The 7,893-nt window shown below is 42.1% G+C and overlaps 1 long non-coding RNA gene across 2 annotated transcripts; it reads left to right on the top strand.

Annotated features, from left to right (window-relative positions):
- The first annotated feature begins 4,459 nt into the window (after positions 1-4,459).
- Positions 4,460-7,751, top strand: LOC140937276 (uncharacterized). Of its 2 annotated transcripts, none has more exons than XR_012165449.1 (3): positions 4,460-4,586; positions 6,207-6,292; positions 7,246-7,751. It is a non-coding gene; the product is annotated as an uncharacterized lncRNA (long non-coding RNA). The 2 variants fall into 2 exon arrangements; XR_012165448.1 differs by having other exon boundaries at positions 4,512-4,689.
- The last annotated feature ends 142 nt before the right edge of the window (positions 7,752-7,893 follow it).

The following is a 7,893-nucleotide window of genomic DNA, read 5'->3' as shown; positions in this document are numbered from 1 at the left end:
CGTGCCCAACAAAAACCGTCATGCCACGCAGGCTACCATTCCCCCAATCAACCGTACTCGCTATGGAACCTAACATTAGCTATAAGAAATAACTTGTAAATTACAAAGTCACAACTTCTTGACAAACAAATATGCCTCCCAAGCATTAGTTACAAGCATTAGTTACAAACAACAGGGTTGAACTTTGAAAAACGGTTAGGTTAGGTTTGAAAACTGCAATAATTATTGCAATGGGTGTTTTATCTTCTTCAGATTGTCAATCAGAGCCTTCTTTGCAGTTAATTTGTTATTTAATCATTCCTTCGAAAGGTTTAGAGGTTATGGTTATTATTTGCTATATTTTAGTGGCCTGAGTTTGATATCATTCAGATTTAGCAATTTCAAACAAAAGTTAGCCTGCGAAAACATCCGTTTCTCCTCGCTCTTCGCCGCCGGAGTGAAGAGAAACGGAAAGGGCCTCCCAAGTATCTTACCTGCGGTGCCAAGGCCTAAAAGATGGTCACACAAATAAATCTTTCGGAGAGCCCTTCGGACTCCCAAACATTTTAGCTGGGGTGCCTGGGCCTCCAAGTTGGTGGCCTAAATTAATAAATCCGTGAGCTGTTAGTTGATTATTAAATATTAATCAAATTATTTTCTAAACAAGTCAAGCAGAATTTTGTGTTTTGATTTTGATTTTCATGAAATATCATATCCTTTGAACTCCTGAACGTGCGTGTCAAATGAAACCAATAAAACCCATCAACGTTTTCGCGCCATTTGAGAAACAGGGGCAACGCCGCCCAATATTTCATGTTTTTTAAAAGGGAAAAGGGGATACAGGGGACACAAGGGGACATAAGGAAACACAAGGGACCACAAGGCACACAAGGAACACAGGAAGACACAAGGGACACAAAGAGAAACAGAGGACACAAGGGGAAACAGGGGACACAAGGGGATCCGAGGGACAAAAGGGACACAAAGAAACACAGGGGACACAGGAGACACAAGGGACACATGGAACACAGGGGACACAAGGAGAGACAGGGGACACAAGGGACACAAGGGAAACTAGGGGACACAGAGGACACAAGGGGACACGGGGGACACAAGGGACACAGGGAACATAGGGGACACAGAGGACACAAGGGGACACGGGGGACACAAGGGACACGGAACATAGGGGACACAGAGGACACAAGGGACACAAGGGACACAAGGGAAACAAGGGAAACAAGGGACACAAGGGACACAGGGGACACAAGGGAAACAAGGGACACAGGGAGACACAAAGGAATACGGGAGACACAGGAGACACAAGGGACACAGGGGACACAAGAAACACAAGGGGACATAGGGGGACACAAGGGACACAGGGAGACACAAGGGGACACAGGGGACACAAGGGGATACGAGGGACACAAGGGACCCAAAGGAACACAGGAGACACAAGGGAAACGAGGGGACACATGGAACACAGGGGACACAAGGAAAAACGGGGGACACAAGTGGACACAAAAGGACACCAGGGGACACAAGGGACACAAGGGGACACAAAGGGACACGAGGGAAAGAGGGGACCGTGAGTAAGATTGTGGTGTGTTTATTTACTTTCATAAAAAAGTTTGGGTAAAAAATAAGGACACTATCTATTCTTTTTACTAATCATTTAACCCTTTAAGCCCCAATATCCACATATAAATTCTCCATACTGATCTTCATACATTTTTTTAAAGAATTAGTTGAGAGTGTTTAATAACAGATCAAAGCATTTCCTCTTTAGTGATCATTTTATTAACTCTCATAACCATTTCTCTTGGCAACATATGGATATTGTTAGGAGAAAAGTTGTGGTTGGTCACTATTGGGACTTGGGTTAAGAGAAATAACTGAGTTCCCGTGGAGCTTTCTGGAAAAGCTGTTATGAATTGCAAAGAAACCGCGGGCGCCTCAAAACCCGGCCTCAAGACTATTATCTCTTTTGAATAATCTTGTTGGAAAGTATTCGTTTTATATTATCGGTGAAATGTTCGGGACAAATGAGCTTTTTTTGGATTCGGTAGCCAGCTAGTTCTACTTTGACCACTAAAGTTAGCTTTCGCGCATTTATATTTAGTACTTAATCGATACGTAATGACTTGTCACGACACCAAAGACAATGCAGGACTTTATAGATTTACATACCTTTTTTTAAAAAAATCACAATACTCGTACCTTTTCTTTTTATCTTAAGTTATTTTTTAGCCTCGCAGACACAGCAGTAAAAAACAGGTAAAAATATTTAATTATCTGAAAACTGAGGCGACTTTGTGTTTATTCACAGATTTCATAAAATACTTTACGCCTGTCAGGGCAGAAGTAACAATTTCTTTTTAAAACTAACTAATGAACCATCCTTATTTGAAGAAAAAATATTAATGCAATTTTGAAAAGCTGTTAAAATCGAAAAATGTGCAGCTTATCACGTTCAGAGTCAAGGATTATGCTACATGTGAATTCAAGTGGAGCCATATTTGAACATCAACGCGCGCCTGGTGCCCTACATTTCCTTGTAAAAAGCTTTTTGATTGACACGCTATATACACGTTGACCTCAAGAGTTTCTTAGCGAGCGGAACGTTCTGTTCAGGCCACGAAGCGGCCGAGCAAGGAAGTCGCAAGGAATAAATTCTAGCTTTTTGACTTTAAATCAAGAAACCAACACAAGCATGTCGCGCGGCTGGGTGACCTGGACAATATTTTAAGTCGCCCGAGGCCAAGTCTTAGTCGCCTCAGGCGAGCCCGCGCTGTAAGTTAGAGCACAGCCTTGACTTTGACCTCCTCTACGCAGTAAGCTTACTTTTCCCTCCTTTGCTGACGCAGTATCTTTTTTCTGCTTGTGCAATCCAACCTGACTTGCTAGTGATTCGAAGTTGCAGCCAATAAAATCACACAATTTTTCTGAACGGGCGCGGGATACGGGAAAGTTAAAAACAAAAGGCAATTTTTGACTCCCAAGAAAAATACGAGAGGAATGCGCTACCGAATTTAAGAAGCTGGCTGCCTATGTCATCCCGGGTAAAAATTCACGAGAAACGACGAAAGAATTGAAACTTAAGGATTCATTTCTTACATTCATTTCTCATGGTTGTTGTCGATTGTTGAGTAACAGTCGAGTTGCCATGTGACAAACAGTTCCTTTTTTTGTATCAGAGTTCCATATTTCTTAAGTCAAGAGAAGTGACTGACGGGCAACTCAGAAAAAGAGAAACCGGAGTTCTACGTCAAGGGAGGGGGACAGGGAGTGTACTCCCAATAATGGCCTATAAGAGATTGGCTCCGCCGGAAAGGGGTACTGTTTTTAGGCTTCAGGTAAAAAAAAGTTAGGGATTTCACAAGTTGAAGTATATGAAAGGGTTTATTCGGTCTGTAAAAATGCCCAAAAGGGCTAACGATGCACTTTATGGTTGTAAAGGAAGTCGAAGAAATGTTCTGGTTTTGCCGGATTGATTCACATTTTAAAGACAGCGCATTTACAGCAGTTGAATGAGATGCAAAGTTGTCAACTAGGTAAGTGAAAGGGGTCGGCCATTTTTCAATCGAAGGTATATGAAAGGGGTACCTTTTCTGTCAAAAATGGCATATAAAAGGGTAAGGGGTTAGACCTGGGGGGGGGGGGGGGGGGGAGCCTTCCTGTATAAAACGTTTTTGAGTAACCCCCACTTCCTCCCCACCAGGAGTTCTACAGACAGGAGCTGAGCCGAACCAATCGATAGATAGCATTTTCGCAATGATATAAATGTGATATCTTTTACTTTTTACGCAAAGCCAGTGTCACTAACTGTAGAAACAACTTCCTCCATGTTGACATTCCTGTGATTTTTGCTTACTAACTCAACTAGCTGCCGTGTCGTTCAGTTTAGCATTTGCTGCTCACGTACATTGTACCGTGTATTATTAATGATTTACGGATGGCTTGATCACCAAATCACACAAAATTGCAAAGCAGCACGTAACGTGTTAGGATTAACGCCATGGCGCAAAGCTGCGCAGTAGCCATGGTTCTGACAAGACCTGGCAACACCAAATTAAGCATTCAGAAAGCTTATTTGCTGACAAACATCTCTGTCACGGGCTTTATCACTTGCGTCATGTGTCCTTTGTTTCGTTTGAAATGATGTTTGTTTTCCTTATTTCTTAAATACAGTCAAGCCCCCCCTTTAAGTTATGTACTGACACCTGAGCCTGTAAAGCGGATGCTTCATAGAAATTCTATTTGGAAAGCTTGACTGCACTTGATGTTCAGTCAGCTCTATCAAACTCTATCATAAAATCAACAGCATCTTGATAGTACCCTAACTGATCTGCAAAATTGTCTGTCGTTTTTAAACTAAGAGATCAACCTACTCTTTTCAATATGGATCTTTCAAAAACATATATATAGCTAGCAGTCCATTACTCCAATCCAAAAATTCCTTTTGCCCGACGGTTCAATTATTCCATGTTAACCCCCTCCTGCCTATTGTAGCGTGGGAAAGGGCACATTAGAAACCCAAATATTGGATCTGTTTGTGTTTGCTCTAATTTCGCAAGCAAGGTGAGTCGTGCAGTCAAAAAATAAAACAGGTATGGATGTTTTTTGTTAAGCTTGCTTCCCCTGGTCTTCAAATTTTTCTTCACACAGGGTACTGTAAAGGTTTTTTCTAGTTCCGAAAAAGACAGAGTTTTGGTAAGTAATTTATTCAAGTTTGTTCATTGTACTGACGACCATTCACTGTCATTAAAACTTGGCCGTTGATGACTCAGTGAAAAAGTTAAATCGACGTTATGACGAAAACTGTTCTAAAATATACCCGATCTTAAAACTTGTATTTAACTTTACATAAGGCAAAGACAGCGTAGTGAAGAAAGAGTGTCTAGGATAATCCGCTAAATAGTCTCAAAAATCATTCCGATTTGCCGAAGGCACGCGACAATGAGATAAAAAATAACTTGGGAATGTCTACTGGCGAATAAAGTTTTGGGAAAACTGAAAAGTCGATAGTGTTTCTCTCAGTGAAGCGGGGTGAATATGGACAAGAATTAATGAGAACACAATCCTTACTACATGCAAGCAGTGTTTTAACCCCGGGTGGTTTACATACCACACATACATATACGCTTCCGCATTTCTAATGAACGACAATCGACTGATTATTGACTAAGCATAGGAATTTTTAAAACCTATCGATCGCTTTAGTTTGCTGCTAAAATCATGATGGCATACTGAGGAGAAGATAGCTTTGATTTTACGTCGGCTTCTGCAGTTAAGGAACATTTGTTACACGGATTGCAGAAGTCAGGCTTCAATAGACATAAATAAGCAAGCATGTTTCACGCGCAAGCAAATGCCAGCAATCCAAAATTCAATCGGAATAACCTTAGTGAGTTCCTGGTGACTCAGCAGCTTCCCTGTCGAGCCTCCATAGGCCTTATCCCGGTTTTGGAAGCCACCTTGACGAGTAGGCAACCGAATGAGAAATTACAGTGTTTGTATGAGAATCAAATGTCGGAATAATTTCTCTAAAACGGCTGTTCTAAAAAGAATACGAAGTGTGAACTAAAGTTCCACTTCTAACGATTCTACTGAAAAAAAATTGAGGGTGTTACATGCAGCTACATGTGCTAGAACCCCTTTTTAAAATTTTCTATACATTTGTCGGTAAAAATTTCTCTTCCTGACGACTAAAATTTCCCGGGAAAAATTGCAGGCATATATATAGAAAATCTGAAGCAAAAAAAGCTGGAGAAATTTAAGCACAGTTACCGCCCCCCAAAATTTGTTAGTAAAATCCCTTGCTGTGTAGCTTTAGTTTAGGAGGGGGTGTCCCAGCCCCCCACACCCCAATAGAACTTGCTTGCGGGTTTATTCCCACTCGCTTGTGTCTACCGTATCTAATACAAAACTCAGAGTATCAGTGAGGCCCGTACTTCTTTAGTAGCCTTAAATCCCCTTCCCCTTCCCTTTCATACTTAGAAACTCTTTGCAACAGAATCTTTTTGAACAAGCAGCTCTGGTGAGCCAGATCCTGTCGCCAGTGCAACATCCCTGTGGTCCGTCTCTTGTACGCGACCAACTCTCGTAAGCGATGCAAAAAAGTGTTAGTATTTCGGATGGTCGCTTAAGGAAAGCTCGACTGTATTCCACAACAGAGACTATCATTCTACCATTTCACTCACCAATGCACAATTTCCCTATTTTTCCAGAGCCCAGGATCAAGACAGCTATGAAGTCTCGGACGATTTTGTCACTTTTTCTTGGAATCAGCCTTATATCCAACATCGTTGCTGAGGTACGTCATTCCTTTGATTCCCGCTAAGAGTGGGGACTCATGGGTGTTAAACAGACGTGCCTTTGTGTTCAGAACCCCGAGCATTGTTTTTGCCGTGATGTTTCTCAAAGGAAACTCGGATGACTACCTTTGACGAAATCTAAATTTATCTTTTTAATTTTATTAAAAGGAGATTAAAAGGCGGCGATCGGGATCGTTCAAGTCTTCCATCTATAAGTACGTTCTGAGCCATCGCGCTTAATACAGCCTGCGTGCGGACGACTCCTATTCCATTGCTGCGATGCGTGCAGCAATGGAATAATGAAATAGGAGTCGTCTGCACGCAGGCTAAGAAGTAAATTGAAAATTTAGACCCCGTCCCCCTCCCTCCCCCAATCAAGGATGCGAAAATAACGCGTTTTGTTCTTTGTTCGGCTTCATTGATTTCGGGGGGATAGGAAGTTTGCTATTCCATTTTATTCTGCCCAAGATTGAAACTTAGTGACAATGGCGACGTTTTTTCGGCTGCTGTCATTTCAGTTCCAAACCAAACCCTTATGTATGCCCCTACTAAAATAGATGACTATAAAACATGGCGCGATTAAGGCTATTTTTAGATTGTACCGCATACCTTTTTCGCCGGCACGAAAACCATACCGAATAGGTCAGAGGATGGGGCTTTTGTTTACACATAATGGACCGTGATTTCGGCGCGATTTTCTGTAACGGTGCGAAGTTGCGCCTGGCCGATATCTAAAGTGGAGAGTCACATATCGGATAGAAGTTCATAAAATACCGGATAACTTTTTGTGTCGGCACGAAACGTTATCCCGTATAGTGTGAACAAAGCCTCAGACTTTGCAATTTTAAAATCAATCTGGATGGCAATTATTTTCTTGCTACTGGTTATAAATTAAATGCATAGGTACTAACATTTTTAAAAATGACGCATGTGGGTCTGTATCTCTTCTTAGCCTGACGTACCCGCCATCAGAGAAGGCATTGCTGCCAGGGCAGAGCTACAAGTTGGCTGCGCCTACTGGTCGAATGCTGCTTACAGCGGCAGTGGACGGAACACGAACAAGAACAATTATTTTGTTTATGACATTGGCAACTTAGCCGGCGTCAAAATGCCAGAGGTTTCGGAGGGGGTCCCCATAGGGGCGGGCGTGGGAGGGTGGGGTACCTTAAGTACGCTGAAAAATTGGACACTCGTAAACGCCCCTCAGCGTGGAGACATAGTGGCAGCTCGTGACCCGATTGACAACACTTATCATGTAGGGATTTTTATTAGCGCTGGCACTACAATATCAACTAATCCACAACATATTAGAAGAAGTAATTGGCCATTTGGTACCGGAAGCGAAGAAGGAGAGGATATTCGCTACTGGAATTACTGTGGCCTGGAAGAGAACTGTCCGTGAAGAGAAAAGGGAAAAAACAAAAGAGGAGCGACAGACAATAAAACCTTCACTCAAAAGGGGTTTATACTATTTTACACATCCTTGTTGGTTTCCCTTCATCGCTTTACTTAATTCCTTCGAACTATTTTTCCACAGTTATTTTACAGTTATCGGAGTTGTTTAGCGCGTGGTACATAACAGATTATCACGGTTGCGTAG

Source organism: Porites lutea, chromosome 5 (genome assembly GCF_958299795.1).
Source record: "Porites lutea chromosome 5, jaPorLute2.1, whole genome shotgun sequence".
Taxonomy (NCBI): domain Eukaryota; kingdom Metazoa; phylum Cnidaria; class Anthozoa; order Scleractinia; family Poritidae; genus Porites; species Porites lutea.
Note: the sequence above shows the minus strand (reverse complement) of the source record. Positions and strands in the feature narration are given on the sequence as shown.